Source organism: Desmodus rotundus, chromosome 4, assembly GCF_022682495.2.
Source record: "Desmodus rotundus isolate HL8 chromosome 4, HLdesRot8A.1, whole genome shotgun sequence".
In the NCBI taxonomy this organism is placed as follows: Eukaryota; Metazoa; Chordata; class Mammalia; order Chiroptera; family Phyllostomidae; genus Desmodus; species Desmodus rotundus.
The window spans coordinates 135,679,375-135,694,790 of record NC_071390.1 but is presented as its reverse complement, the minus strand read 5'-3'; the positions used below and the strand labels follow the sequence as shown (position 1 = coordinate 135,694,790).

General features: G+C 44.6%; 2 pseudogenes; both read right to left on the bottom strand.

The window, feature by feature from the left end:
* Positions 1 to 955: 955 nt before the first annotated feature.
* On the bottom strand, positions 956 to 3,732 carry LOC112304931 (polyadenylate-binding protein 2-like; annotated as a pseudogene).
* A 9,906-nt stretch (positions 3,733 to 13,638) lies between these two features.
* On the bottom strand, positions 13,639 to 15,037 carry LOC112304935 (keratin, type II cytoskeletal 8 pseudogene; annotated as a pseudogene).
* Between the last annotated feature and the right edge of the window lie 379 nt (positions 15,038 to 15,416).

Sequence of the window (15,416 nt, the reverse complement as noted above, 5' to 3'; positions counted from 1 at the left end):
GAACTAAAAAATAAACAAAACCCACTTCCCACCTCTCTCTGTCCACTTCCTCCCTTTCCCTCCAAATAAAAGAGAAAAAGGCAAAGAAAAAAAAAAAAAAAACGCTCCTACCTCCCCCACAATACAAGGTAGTGCATTTCCCCAGGGGAAGGGGGAATTTACACGGGAGCCATTGGGGGCGATGGAGTGAGGAAACCGGCTACAGAAAGCTGCAAAGAAAGACATTCAAAACAGAAAAAGAAACAAAGGGAAATAAAACACACTACCAGGGATCTGGAGGAGCAGGGAGCCAGAAGAGGGGTGGGTGGGATGGGTGGTCGACCTTGCAGGACAGGAGCAGGCAGGAGAGCATTGTGAATGAAAGTGAGGGAGGAGAGGGCGGGAAGGTAACAAACAGAACAGTTTGGTGTCCTTCCAGGGACCTGGATTTTAAAAAGCACAACAAACAAACAAAAACATTGCCTCCTACCATCCTTGCCCACCTACCCTTCAGGAGCCCCCACCGGGGTGAAATCCTTCCATCCATGCCCCACGGAGTGGGTGGGGGAGGAACTGTGAGAGCAGTGTGCGCAGTGGAGTGGAGTCCCTGCCGAACGCCCTGGGCCTTACTCACTCCTCCAAGCAGGTCCCTCCTTAGCAGTCAGGTATGGGGTTCTTCAACCTGCCACGGTATATCTCTGTCTAATCTCTATCTCTGTCTATCTCTATTTTCCACCAAGGTCATCTTGATTTTTTTTTAATTCTTTCCCCCTTTCTTTAATTTTTTGTTTTTCCTTCTCTCTCCTCCTAATACATACTTTTTAAAGTAAGGGGAATACCATGAAGTTGCTCTACTCTGGTCCCTCCCGTGGGGGTGGGGGACCTGCAGACACACCCCGAGGGCAAGCCTGCTGTTAAAACCACAGTGGAATCCTGGTCCTGACCTGTTGGTGGTCCCCACGCCACATTGGTGGGCTCATGGGAAACCCCGGCCTGTTGACTGACGCCTGGTTTGTTGGTTTGTTTGGCTTGGTTTCTCTTCCTCTAAATAGGGGCTCGTCTAAGGCCAGGGGAGTCTTCACTACTCTTTGAGAATTCTGTATACGCAAACCCTAGAGGACTGCCGCTAAATCTGTCACAGAATATGGGGACAGGAGAACCACAGCCACAAGAGTGCGCTTCCAGCTCTTGTGTGGTGCACCGCTGCCCACGTGGGCAACATGGATGGACTGGGCATCAGCCCGCATCTTCTCCTCAGCACTGCCTGGCGGTCGACTCCCATTCATCTGCTTCTCTGCCTCATTTTGTAAATCCTTTAGCTTCCCAGCCTCTTCCTCCATCTCCCTGACTGCAGCTTTGATCACTTTCCAGCTCCGGGTCTTCAATGGCGCCGTCCCCCAGGTCACCCTCGACCAGTCTGGGCTCCTCCTCCCCCTGGTTGTCGGGTGGGGGCAGGTGGACGCAGAGCCAGGCCCAGGGCCTGGGGCTCCAGGGAGGGGGCGGCCAGAGCAGGGCAGCTCCTGTTCAGGCTCCGGCTCCAGCAACTGCGGCAGCTCCTCCTGTAACAGGATACCAGCACGAGTCCCCTGATAATAGGGAAACATCCCCACAGTCCTACCTAAAAGCAGGACGGGAGCAGGAAGGTAAGCCCAAAAAGTGTAAAATACAGCGTTTAAGGCACATGGCATAACAAAGGCAGATTAACAACCTCTGCCTTCCTGAACAGAGAAACTTTGGAAGCTGCAAAATTGCGTACCTGACCATGAGAACGTGCACGGCAGAGTGACTGTGACACGGAGGGGAGGGGCGGGGGGAAGCTCAAACGGGGCCTGAGTGAGAGAGCTGCGGGGGCAGATGCGCACCCTGGATGCTCAGGGGTCACTGGGAACTCTTGCCTAAGGATGGCAACCGAAAGAGGGTCAAAGGCACTGGGGAGTTTACAAAAAATTCTGGACACTAACGCACCACAGGAAGAGCGGGGTGTTAGGTCACGCTGGAAGTTCTGAGCTGAGCATTTAAATGCTCAGGCCCAGTAGCACGAGGTCTGAAAGAGGTCTGCTAGGAGGTGGGAGGTATGCTTGGAGGTCTGCTGGGACAGGATGGTGGCAGAGCTGGCAGAGCTGCAGGGACCTGCCTGGGCAAACACACTGACACATGAGAGATGCTTGGAGCTGAACTGTGGCGGTGAATGCTGAGCTGCAGACTTTTGTTTCTCTGAAAGATGGTACTTCTGAGTGATGTATTCTGGAACTAGTCTGGCACCGCGGAGGGAGGCAGGGTTACTTTTTGGGGGGTGTTTTTAAAGGGAACGGAACTTACTGGCAGAAATCTGCCATTATTCTAAATATGTATCAACTTTAAATAAACTCCTTTCCTTTTTCACCAAATTCTTGCCTTGGGAGGCGGGCAATCAAACCCCATAGCTGTTCCACAACAGCATTGAGTGGTTCTGTAACACTCAGGCTCCAGTTCCTCAGACTCCAGGCCATTCCCTCAGTCCCCTGTGCCCACCAAGGTCCCCGTGGACCCAGGCCAAGACGTGGACCCAGGCCAAGACGCCCGGCCCCAAAGCCCTGACTGCCCGCAGTCCTGCTGCCACCACCAAAGGCTTTCTGTTCATTATCTCAATGACTCTTCACAAAAACTGTGTGTGTGAGATGCAGGTGCTATTGCTATCTTTCTTCACGGATGAAACACCTGAAGACATTAGAGAAGTACAGGAACGGACAGCTACTAAAGAGGTCAACCAATTTGGTTTCTTCTGACATAGAATCGTGGCTGATCTAAGCTAGAGAGTTTAACTCAATCAGTACACTTTCAACTAGTGGTTCCTACTTTCAACGACTCATCAGGCAATCAGCAAACACCAACAGCTTCATTTCCAAGCCAGTCCCAAGTTAATTCCTCTGCAGCTTTTGTCCCCAGACAAGTGGTCTTGTACAGTTAATTAATACTCGGTGCTTCAGGATGAATATGTATGAAGACATTCTTTCTGATATAGCCATGGTCTCTATATACTCCAGGTAAGGCATTCCAGAAGAATGGCATATCCCACTTCTACCTATCATAGTTCTTCTTCAAATACACATTCTTTTTCTGTACCTGGATCTGTTCATTCTCTTTCTCAGCTGAGGCAACTGCAATATCAATTTAACTACATAACTACGAAATCACCAGCAACCACTTCACTTCTCAGTAATAAGAAGAGATCTCACACTCTGTCCTTGGCCTGCCCGCTGGCATTGTGACAGAGTTCTGCCTGCAGTCTTCCTCTTTTCTTTTGGACATTCCTTATGTAATAGATTGTAAATTGACCAACTCCTTCCATTCTTCCCCTTGCACTGTGGACCTCGTGAAATGCCTGCTGAGATCATCCTGTAGATCTTATGATCAAGATTTCTAAAGCTCACATCTTGAGAGCTCAGTGAAAACAACAAATTGTCCTTCAAGTAGTCCCATGGTTTGCCCAGTTTTCTTTTTCTTTTAACACCTATTGATTTTTTTAAATCTATTCGGGACCATAATAGAAGTACCAGACACCAGACCAGTGCTATTTCCTCTAACGTTTTCTACTTCCTGTTAATGTACTTTCTGCCCCATTCATCTCTGAGCCATTTCCTCGGTGACTGGCCTCTTTCTCAGCACCTTTCCTACCCATTGCAAGCCTGTGCCTGCTTTCCCACACTTTAAACACTGCTGTGCTCCCCAGCCTTCCAGATCTTTGTCCTCCAGTCTCTCCAATTCCCTTGTCATATGTCCCCCTGTCACTATTAGTCCTCTCAGAAGCCTTCCCTTTCCCAGTAGGCAGCATATTTTACTTTTATGAAAATAGAATATAAAAGAATGTGGTCACTATGATTATCACATTATGTCAAATTACCTTTTACATAAACCATTTAAGTCATTTTTTGCTATTATTCATGAGCCTACAGAATTTAACGTAAGAAAATACAGAGGCATGTCATTTTATAATAGGGTATAGGTAAGTACACACAGAGACATTGATTTATTGTAGGAATTGACTTTCATAATTATGGAAGCCAAGAGGTCCCACTATCTCCTGTCTGTAAGCTAGAGAACCAGTAGTAGCATAAGCTAGAGAGCCGGTAGCATAACTCAGTCTGAGAACAGAGAGCACCAATGTACAGGGGCAGAAGACGACGGCCCAATGCCAACAGAGAGCAAATTTGCCCTTCTTCCATCTTTTTGTTCTATTCAGGCCAGCAACAGATTGGATGATGCTAGCACACTTTGAGAAGAGCCATCTGCTTTACTCAGTTCACCAATTCAAATGCTGCTGCCTTCTAGAAACACCTTTGCAGACATACCCAGTAATAATGCTTTACCAGCTATCTGGGCATCCTTGTAGCCCAGTCAAGTTAAAACATGAAGTGAACAATCACACCATCCAAGGCAGTAACACGGAGGGTGGCAAACACGACGCGGCAAAGGGCTGCTGGGAGGCTGCCGTGGAAAGATGGGAGAACTTCACACTCAGGACCAGAATTTCCTGCGGGCTAAAGAGGGGCTGTCCCAGGATCCAAGTAAGAGGGCGCTGCAACACAACGAACAAAACAGTTTATAAAAAAAGAATAAAATAAAACATGCTTTCTTTTTTTACTGTGTTGTCTCTTAACTACTGATATCAAATAATAAGAAAAGAACAATTAGCCAACTTAATGATTATAATTAAGAAAACTTTTTTATTTAGTGATTTTTGAGAGAGGGAAAAAGAAACATTAATTTATTGTTCCACTTATTGATTCATTCATTGGTTGATTCTTTGGTTGTGCCTAACTTTGTATGTGCCCTGACCAGGGATCAGACCTGCAACCGTGGCATATGGGAAGGATGGTCTAACCAAGTGAGCTACCTGGCCAGGGCCAAGAAAACTTCTAATCTAGAGATTGGTATAATGATATATTATACCAAAACTATAAAAAGATAAAGCTAATAAAAATCAAAAAGATAAAACCTACAATTATGAAGCTACCCTGCATCTTAGCCTTGATTTTTAAAATAGTACTGAAATAGTCACAAGGCAATAATTCTTTTTTTTTAATTTTAATTTTTTTATTGTAGTTAACGTATAGTTGTCTCCACTTTCCTCCCACCCTCTCCATCCTTCCCCACTTTGGCTTCATCCATGTGTCCTTTATACATGTTCCTTGACAACCCTTCCCCTTCTACCACCTCATTATCCCTTCCCCTCCTCCCTGTGGTTATGTTACTGTCAGTTTGTTCTTTATTTCAATGTCTCTGGTTATATTTACGAGGCAAAAGTTCTTACATTTTGTTTTTAATAAATATTATAACAGTGCAACTTAAAAATTTTCTAATGTAAAGGGACAATATGGAGATATTAAAAGAGGTTTTCTCCTAAGTATTACCTTAGGTCCGTGTAAAAGTTTTAAAAGGCTCTATTGTTGATGCCACATAAACCAAATTGACTTCACAGCTTTTTTCCATCTTAGGTTGTGGGACATGGAATCCAGAACTTTCTCTCACTACTGCCTACTGTGGGGGAGCGAAATTATGGGGGAAGGAGATGCTAAAGGAGAAAATAAAGAAATTGAATGAGGAAGGAGAAAGATAAGGAAGGAGTTGTAGGAGGAAAGTTGAAACCGGTTGAGAAAAATAAGAGAAAAAAGTTGGCTATGGGAGAAAAAGAATGATGAAAAGAATCTAAAAAGGAAACTGAAAAATGAACTGCTTATGCAAATAGTGTTTACATGTGATTTGTTTCCATCTGTACAGACTAGAGCATGCAATCTACTGTTTTTTGTTTAACTTTGCTTTCAATATATCTGTTTTTTAAAAGCAAGGAATTCTTATCATTTTTTCTTTACTTCTCTCCCAGCCTCTTCTCACCCACCCACAACATTAACCTAGAATTGGGTGGAGCAGAAAAAGGAAAACAGAGAAAGACACTGATAGGCATCTGGAAATTTGAAGGTAGTCACTAACTGGCCCTTAAGTTCTTATAGAGAACACTTGGGGAACTTTGCCTGGAAAAGGTGAGCCTAATGGAATCCCTCTTGTGATGTAAGCCGCTGAGAGACGAATGAATGCAGATGTGTGGCCTCTCATGCATTCCTTGCTTTCTGGGAAATCATAACCTATCTGCTCTTGACAGGCTTTTCCTTTAAAGAGCCAAACATCTTGCCAAGCCATCTTTCAGCCAAAGTCATTTTCCCCTAATTTACAGGAAAAAGAGGAAGACAAAATCCCACCCATCCTTTTCTGAGCTGGTTATTTTCCATTTCAAATTAATGAACTTCCCATAGGGAGGCCAATTTTCTCAGATAATGAAATCATACTTTTGTTTTACATGAGGCAGTTCTCACTGATGTGGATCTCAGCTATTTAGGGACAAAGTCCGCATGGCTGAAAAGGACTGCTACTGTTTTATTGAGATAAAAGTTATCTCCAAACTTCGCCCCAAATTCTCTCCAAATTTCTCTGGCCAACATTGACAGAGGAATTGACAGTGGAGAGTTTAATACTCACTCGGGCTATTTCAAATATGAATCTATATTTTTAGAGTCTTCTAGTGGCTGGTAAATGTTTCAAAATATATGCTGAAAACAATAAACAGCAGTGATTCTAGGCTGGGGATCCATCACCATCCCGTCCCCACAGAATGTTAACCTCATAGGAAAAGCCACACCTCTCTGTGTCAGTGTATCAAGGAACACATACTGAGTACAGAGGTGTGGGCCTGTGTACCTGGTAGGCATGAGAGCCTCACACCTTACAGGGAGTAAATACAGAAAAAAGAAATGATGTGAGTCTTAGCGATAAAAATTCCTGTTTCAGTCTCCCACCATCTGGGAGCCCTTAAGCTTGAAAGAATTAAAAACCTCACTAGAAGTTACTCTTGGGCACAAAGATGAGTTACTTTAAGTTAGTAGAATCAAAAAATGGGGCAATTTTTCTACTCAGGCACATGTTTCATGAAAGTGCCCAATCCATAAGTATTAGAATGACTAGCTTCTTTGAAAAAGAAAGGGGAAGGTGAGGTTCTGCCCACCCGAAGGGCTAGCCAGACCTGGGCTGGGGGGTGTGGAGACTGTAGGAGAGAGTTCAAAGAGATAGGAGTAGGATCGACACAGGAAAAATTAGGGTGGGGCCAAGGACAGGGACAAGAGTGGCTCTTTCCCGAATATTGACTTGAGGCATTACAATGAAAACTAAAAGATTAGTTTTCCAATGATTATTGTAAAGTGTAAATATTTTTCATTGATAAGCATGAGTTTGCAGTCTGAAGAATTTGTCATTTTACAAGTGAAGATGAACAGGGCAACAAGTAGAAATTTTACAAGGTCAATTTTAAACAAAACCTTCCATTCTGTTATATGCCTCATTACGTTCTCGCCGCGTCCTAGAAGGTGGGGACCAGTAAGAAGGGGACCAGAACACACCCAGAAGCAGCACACTAATCACCTTCCCCTTCCCCTTTATGCAGAGCCGGGGAGTGAAATGACACACAAAACAACCCGTGAATCATCTAAGCATCCTATTGGGGAAGGCAGGTTTAACATGAGGAGAAAAGTTCATTTATTCAACAGAGAGTTACTTAACATCTACTATGTGCTTAGGCAGTGGGTGCCGAGGGTGCATCAGCAAATGAAACACTGTACTTATGGGCCTTTTTCCCAGTGCGGGAGACAAAGAGTAAACAAATGAAGAACACAGTGTTAGACCGTGAGAAGTTATGTAAATAAAATTAAGCAGAGTAAGGGAATAAAGTATAAGGGTGATGCTATTAAGTGGAATGATCAGTGAAGAAACATCTCTCTAATAGCTGCCTCTCCAGCAGAGACCTAAGTGAACACAGGAAGGATGTCATGTGCTGGGAAAAGGAAACAGTGAGTGCAAAGGTCCTGAGGTAGGAGGTATATGCTTGAGGCAAGAAGTATATGCGACATGAAATATGCATGTGTTACGTGCAAGAAGGCAAGTGGGACTGGAGTGGAGTCAGGGAGAGTTCACTCATCTGATGTTTCCCTTGTGTGAACAGCAAAGAAGTTAATTACCTAATAATTATAGCTTCTATCCAAAAGAGTTGCTGGTAGCAAACCCGGAGAGGCAAATTGTCTTACATGAGTTCAACCCATTGGTCCTTGACAGAATCAGGATAAACCTTCTAGGACTGTTGCTAGTTCACCTGGTACCTTTGTGCAAATTAGGGAAAGGTGTCTCTTCCTCTCAGAAAATACCACTTCACAGTAGGGGTACCTCTTGGCAGATGAGGCTTGGCCTGGATTTCAGCTTTCACTTGCCAAGTCAGGCAGGCACCCTGGGCTGGGCCCAACCTGCAAAGCACAGAGCAGTGGCTCAGAACCAACACTTCGTTCCCTATACCATAATATTTCCCTACTAATGGTCAGACAGTTCCCAAGCCATCGGTTTCATGGTTGAACTCCGATGCTGCTCCTAAAGGTTGACTAGTGGAAAAGACGAGATAGCTGGATCACAGACGGAGTATGAGATGTATCCAAGACTTTTGCTGTTGTAACAAATTACCACAAATTTAGTAGCTTAAAACAACATAAATTATCCTAAACTTCTAGAGGTCAAAAGTCCTAAAATCAAGGCGTTAGCAGAGTTACTTCCCTTCAGGAGGCTTTAGGGAGGAATCCATTTCCTTGCCTTTTCCAGCTTTTGGAGGCCACCTGCATTCTTGGCTTGTAGCTCCTTCTTCTGTCTTCAAAGGTCGCAGCATAGCATCTTCAGGTCTTCCTCCCTCCTTTCCCATTCACCTCTGCTTCCGTTGTTACCTTTCCTCCTCTGACTCCGACCCTCCTATCCCCCTCTTGTAAGGATCCTTGTGATTACACTGGGACCACCTGGACAATCCGGGATAATCTCCCCATCTCAAGATCCTAAATTTCATCATACCTGCCAAGTCCCTTTTGCCATGTTAAATTGAGATGGCAGCTTCTGGGGACTAGGATGTGGGCGTGTTTGGAAGACGTAATTCCATCTACCACAAGATGTAGTAAGAAAGCGCACTCACTGAGAAGGCCCCTTGTTCATCACTGTTCCTGGCCTTAAATTTCTTTCAGAGATCCATTCGCCACCTCTTGAAGACATTCTCATTTTTTTTCAGAATTTACTGTGAAAATATAAATGCCTGCCAGAAGGTATAACACGTTAAACCTATCTGGAGATTTTAGTGGGAGGATAAGGACCCTAGGAAATAATTAGAGAATATAAGAAGTGTTTGTGTGCTATAAGCAAAAAAGTATATGTATATAAACATTATCTCTCAGTTTTTGCTAAGAGCTAACCTACCCTATAGAATGAGCACATGACAGAGAATCTCGAATTCTGGTAATTAATTAGTTGTTGACCACAAAAATTGCCTTTAATATCTCATTATGAACTAATGATATTTAATTACCTGTATGTGGAGGCCCTTTGACAAATGCTACAAACTAGAGTAGCTAATATTTCTTTAGTGATAAGTCTTTGACATGCATCATCTCCTTTAATGCTCACAATTGCTCTTTGAGATGGGTGCTATTGTCACCAGAGAGGGACCGGGACTGAGGCAGGTCTGGCCCAGAACAGTCTGCAGTGTGTGGGTTCTTGACTTCATGCAGGGAAGATTTCACAACACAAGTCCAGGTGATTTGAAGAGTGCATTTATTAAAGCTGGGGACAGTGAAACAAAGGAAGGGCTTAGGGTAGAAAAGGCAAGATCATAACAATAGGGGTGAGCCTAGACAGAGCTGCCTTGGCCTTTTGGAAATGTGAGGAAAAGAATTGAGCTTAGGCAAGACTGCCTTGGCCCTTCAGAAAAAAAGTCACAGAAGCAGAAGAATTCAGCTTCACTGGGCTGCGTGGACTCAGGATACAAGTTACAGAGGAAAAATGGCAGCCCTTGGAGACAGGTTCAGAGGGTGAGCCTAAGATGAGCTGACACTGCCCACTGCTCCCCTGGTTGCAAGTCTCATCGGGACCCTTACAGCTTAGGAGAAGGAAAGCAAAGATACAACAACCCTGAGAAAGAACGGGGGTAGGGAGAAGTGTGGGGGTGCTCAAGAGAGAGCATGAACTGGGTCCTTTGTTTTAAGGGTTTTTACCTGTTTTCTAAAGGTGGGAATTTTAGAGAAGGATCTCAATAGACTATTTATCAGCTTTCCAGGTGTGTCCTTTAATATGCTGATTGATCGAAATGAGCATACAGAGGAGTCAGGATCATTTTCTTGTCAGTTTCACCTTCAAAGAATGTCCCGGAAGAAGGACTGGGGCTGAGGGGATCTGCCCCAGCATGGTCTGGAATGTGTGAACCATTTGCTCCTAAATTCCCTTGGATAGGGAAAATAAGACCTTGTGATTGTTTAATCTTCTCACCTTCTTTCATCCAGCCTTCCAATACCCCCTCCCCTCTGACAGTTGTCCAAAACCAGCTGTCATGGAGACAGAGACAAGAGTGTGGTGATAGTCAGAGGGGAAGAGAGTAGGGATAGCCGGAGGTGGGCAAAGGGAGGATAAATGGGGACAGAAAGATACTTTGCTTTCGGCGATGGGCTCGTGATGTAGTGTGCAGATGATGTTTTTGTTGAATTGCACACTTGAAATCTGTATGGTTTTGTGAATCAATGTCACCCCACTAAATTCAATTTAAAAAGATATCTTGTAGCCCTGGCTGGTGTGGCTCAGTGGATTGAGCATCAGCCTCCCAACTGAAAGGCTGCTGGTTTGATTACCAGATAGGGCACATGCCTAGGTTGCGGGCCAGGTCCCCAGTTGGGGCCGTGCAAGAGGCAACCCATTGATATTTCTCTCACACATCACTGTTTCTGTCCCTCTCTTTCTCCTTCCTTCCTCCCTCTCTAAAAATAAATAAAATTTAAAAAATATATCTTGCAATGTATTGTCTGGCTGTACATTGCTCAGCCGTTTAACTCTGTGTCTCAGCTCCCCTGTTCCACTTGCCAAGAAATTTTCCTAGCTTCTTATTATCCTGCCTCCCTAGTATTACTCCCATTTAATAGGCAAGGAGACTGAGGCTGGGTCGAAAAATCTGACAAAGGTCATTAGTGAGGATGTAGCTGAGCTGGGATGTAAACCCAGAATCACTTAGGTCCAGGATCTCTGCTTTTTATCATTCTAGATTATTCTGTCTGTAAATCATCAATGAAAAACTGCAAACCAGCCTGGGGTACAGTACTGGGTAGAGCATTTGGGTGAGGTTACAGAAATGAGGCGGTCTTTAAAATTACAAAGGCAGTAGTTTCAAGGTGATTCAGGTTTGCAAAGAAAAATCATTGTAGCTGTGGTGTTGACATTATGAGCCATTGTAAAATTCAGGCACCTGGGATGCAAATCAGCAGAGGCTTGCCCATCCCTTTGCCCTCTGCCCCTCCCTGTCCCAACCTCCACACTCTGTGGAGACCACAAACAATGGCCAGTGTCAGGAAAACACACAGTTATTTTGTTTTTAAATTATTAAACACTCAACTCAAGACTTTAGAAAAGAGGAAAAGAGAAAAAAATAAAATCCTGAAGCTATTAGAAGGAAGAAAGTAGGATGATTTACAAATGAACAAATTAGAAACAGAACATAATTTAAATGAACAAATACATTCAAATGGGATTTCTTTAACAAGAAAACTTTCCACCAAAATAAACTAATCCTGAAATTTCTATCAAGCAATACACAAATAAAAGAAGAAAAAAAAAGAAACAGCATAGAATAGATTATATAAGAGACCATTACAATTTAATATGTTTTAATCTAGACAAATGTAATTTCCAAAAAATTGACAACAGAAGGGAAGCGAAATGCGAATAGAACAAATGGGAATGTATTTTCCTGGCCTGGGTCCCATTAAATCCTCCCATGAACATTCAAGAATGCTCCTCACATCTCTGCAGCCTGAACTCCTACCCCTTGCTTCCTCCTTTCTTTCATCCACCCTGTTTTTCCTGTCCAGATTCCTCCCGACTCAGCCCTTCCGGTCCCACCAAACCTGTTCTATTTGCCCCTCCCTAGCCATCTTGTGTCTTGCCGAACTCAGGCTCAGTTCTGAACAAACTTCCCTGAAAGTTAATATACTTTTAATTTGTTATTTATTTATTAAATTATTGTCTTAATCATGAACAAAAACAAGGCAAAGTCCTCGTTCTCTGATAACTTATATTTTCAGTGGTGGAAGGCTGATTAGTGTCATACCTCCGCAGGTGATGAAGGGAATGGAGAAAAATAAAGCAGGCACCGAGACTCCCCGGCGCTGAATATCTGATTGCCTGAATTTTGGTCAACAAGTGCTAGATGGATTTTCTTCTGCCTCTTTCCTTCTGTCACTGGATTCTCTCAATATTATCTGACACACCATAGTATCATTATTTAAAATAAAAATAGTTAACACATAGGCATAGTTGTGCTTTTAATCCTCATTACAAGCCAATCCGGTAAACATTATTGTCACAGCACATTTTATACAGATGCAGAAACTGAGATACAGAGGGATTAAGGAACTTCAAGGTCTCACAGGTAAGTGGCTGAACTTGTATCTGAACCAGAGTGCCTGTCCCGAGTCAACGCACTTTACCCCTACACGTCTGTCCACACCCTTGGCCAAACGCATCTTACATCAACTCCTTCCACATTCCTCCTGTCCACTGCAAAATTACTGCGCATTTTCTTCTCTGCATTTGTTCAAAAACTGTCATTCCTCTTTTCCAAGCTTTGCCTCTGCACCTGTCCCTTTCTCTCGCACCTTCTTAGGCCCTTTCACACCTCCAATTATGTACCCTTCTTTTACCTTTTTAGAATAAAGAGCAGGGTACTAGTGTGAGATGAACGTGCTTTCTCTTCTGCTCAGTACACAGACCTTTGTCCTCCTTGTTCTGAGGTGTCTGTAATCTTGAAAGATTAGGGTTCTTATCACAAGAATGGTAGCAATTCTTAAAAGAGAGGCATAATCACTTTTTGACCTGCAAAATAGGATTATGCAGTAAGAAGGAAGCCTTCATTTCTCCCCACCTCTAGCACGGCATTTAACCAAGTAGGTCCTAAGGGATCAGCTCTTAAAGTTCTCCACTTGAGTGGCAAAAGCCTCAGTCAGCAGAAGGCTTAGCAGAGCTCCAGGGAAGCAGAGGCAGAGGAGAATAGGATTTAGGGACTGTGAGTAGAAGGGAAGCTTAGAGAAAACAGAGCCAGGCAGACCTGTGTCTTAATTGCTCCCTTTTTAGGATTTATCCTGGAGAGGACGGTCATATTAAAGGATTGGCTCCTGCCAACTGCGTGTCTAGCACTGCGAGACACCATCTCTTGGTTATGCTGCCCCATCATGGGGCTCGGCCACTTCAAGGGAAACTTGGTTTTTATGACCAAACATCATCTTATATTACTTTAGTTCTCCTAGCTTTCTTATTTTCTTTTCTAGTTTTTTACCTTTTCTTAAAATTTTCCCAGTTCCATTTCCTTCTCTTTAGGGTTGGTCGAGCCACCTGAGTCTTTATTTTGGTAGAAAAAGCCCACTTGATTTGGCTTTTAGCAGGGGGCATGGGTAAGAGGCAGTGCCCTGGGTGGTAAACTCCCCCACCCCAAGGGTGACCTGAGGACTGGGGCTGAGCCCACTGCTCTCCCGCACAGCTCCTTTCCCACAGGCTGAGGACAGGAGGGACTGCAGTAGTCACTCACCTGGGCAGGACAACAGATGACTCAGACACTGGCTTCCCATCATGGGTCTCAATCTTCTAAACAACCACTGTCTTAGAGGAGCTGGTGCTGGTGGGGCTGGAGAAGCCAGAGCCCGCGTTGGCCTGGAAGCCCAGGCCATCATTGAAGTTTCCATAAGCCAGGCTGAGCCCACCTGAGTAGCTGCTGGTGGTCTCAGTACAGACACTCATGTTCTGCATCCCAGACTCCAGCAGCTTGTGGTGGGTGGCAATCTTCACATCTAGGGCCAGCTTGATGTTCATGAGCTGGTACTCATGCAGTTGCGGGACCATGTCCTGCTTGGCAGTTATCAGAGCAGCTTCCAGCTCAACCATGTTGGCCTGCGCATCATTGAGGGCCAGCTCTCCATGCAGCTCAGCATCAGCAATGGTGGCCTCCGGGGAAGACCTCCAGACTTCGAGGCCCTCAGTCTCAGCCTGGAGTCAGCGATGTTCTGGTTTATCACAGAAATTTCCATCTTTGTGTGACACAGGCCAGCCAATGTCTGTGGCTACTCAGACTTGGTCTGCTACTTGGTCTGCTACTTGGTCTCAGCCTCAGCCCGGCAGTTGGCCTTCTCCTCATACTGGCCCTTGACCTTGGCAATGATGCCATCCAGGTCCAGGGAACCATTGTCGTTTATGGACAGCACTACAGACTTCTTAGAGATCTGGGACTCCTCTTTATACAGCTGCCTGCAGGAGTTGATCTCATCAGTCAGCCTTTCCAGGCAGACTCCAGCTCTACCTTGTTCGTGTAAGCTTCACCCACATCCTTCTTGGTGAGGACAAATTAATTCTTCATCTCTGTGTGCTTGTTTATCTTGTCCTCACACTTATTCTTCAAGTCCTGCACCAGCTCCTGCATGATGCCAAACTCCACCTGCGGCTTCAGTTCCTCCTGGGCCAGCGTGTCCAGGTGCTGTGGAAGGTTGTTGATGTAGCTCTTGATCATGCTGTCCATGTTACTGCGAGTTGTCTTCTGCTGCTGCAGGAAGTTGTGCTTGGTCTCCAGAATCTTACTCTGCTGCTCCAGGCTCTACATTTGATAGATGAAGGAAGCAAACTTGTTGAGGCTCTTGATCAGCTCCTTCTCTGGGTTGCACAGCCTGGATGATGGGGTCTATCTCTAGCTTCAGGGAGTTGAGCAGGCTCTGGTTCATTTGGATGGCTGTGATGCTCCCTCTACTCCCAGCCCCACCAAACCCCCAGCCAGTTTCATGTTGGTGCCCAGGCCAACCTGGTAGCCACTGCCCAGCTGGGAAAAGGCTGAGGAGCTGATACGGGTGCTGGGCCCACTCGAGTACCAGAGGCTGCCGAAGGCACAAAGGCCAGAGATGGACACCTTGTAGGTCTTTTGAGTCAGCGTTGTGGACATGGTAGAGGCTGGAGCAGAGGTGAGGAGGCTGAACCAGAGAGAGAGTCGAGCCCTTCTTTCATTCTTGAAATGTGAGTATTCTGCAAAGTTTTGTCCTCAACGTTCTTTCCTTTACTGGTCTCATTTTTTTTTCTTAAGATATTAATTGTCACCTCTAGAAAAATGTTTTCTAAATTCATATATCTGGTCATAACTTCTCTTTTGAACTTCTGTATTGTATCTCCAAGCCCTCCTAGATATTTTCACCATTTGGTTGCCTGTCACTCCAACTCAACACCATTAAAATCACATATATTCCTTGCCATCTCCCAAACTGTACTTCCCGCTTCCCTACAAATGTTAATAACATCACTAGTCTTTGTGAATTTTCCAACTTTCC